The sequence below is a fragment of the Bison bison genome, unplaced genomic scaffold (genome assembly GCF_000754665.1).
Source record: "Bison bison bison isolate TAMUID 2011002044 unplaced genomic scaffold, Bison_UMD1.0 scf7180017863921, whole genome shotgun sequence".
NCBI classification, from domain to species: Eukaryota; Metazoa; Chordata; class Mammalia; order Artiodactyla; family Bovidae; genus Bison; species Bison bison.
The window spans coordinates 4,870-5,243 of record NW_011494493.1 but is presented as its reverse complement, the minus strand read 5'-3'; positions in this window follow the sequence as shown (position 1 = coordinate 5,243).

Below are 374 nucleotides of genomic sequence, written 5' to 3'. Positions count from 1 at the left end.
CCATTAATGAGTAACTCTGGGAACAGTCTCCAAGGACAAGAAAGATTCCTAATGCTAACCTACCTTTCCAATCCCAAGAGACATGAATATTGTTAATACTCAGTTCCTGAGCTACATCTTTGCAGCTATGAACATCACCTCACCAATGTAGGCAAAGGATTCTGGGATCTCTGGACTATACCACTTGCTTAATAAAAGCACTGGATAGAATACATATATCAAATGATAGAATACATAGATCAACTCATGGGTTGAAGATTATGAATGCCAGTAGGTAAGTGTGGAAGGTAGCATTTGACAAATAGAGAAACAGGCTCAGACTTCAGAGTGGAACATAGTAGATGAAAGTTCTGTGCTTGAAGTCTACATATGTA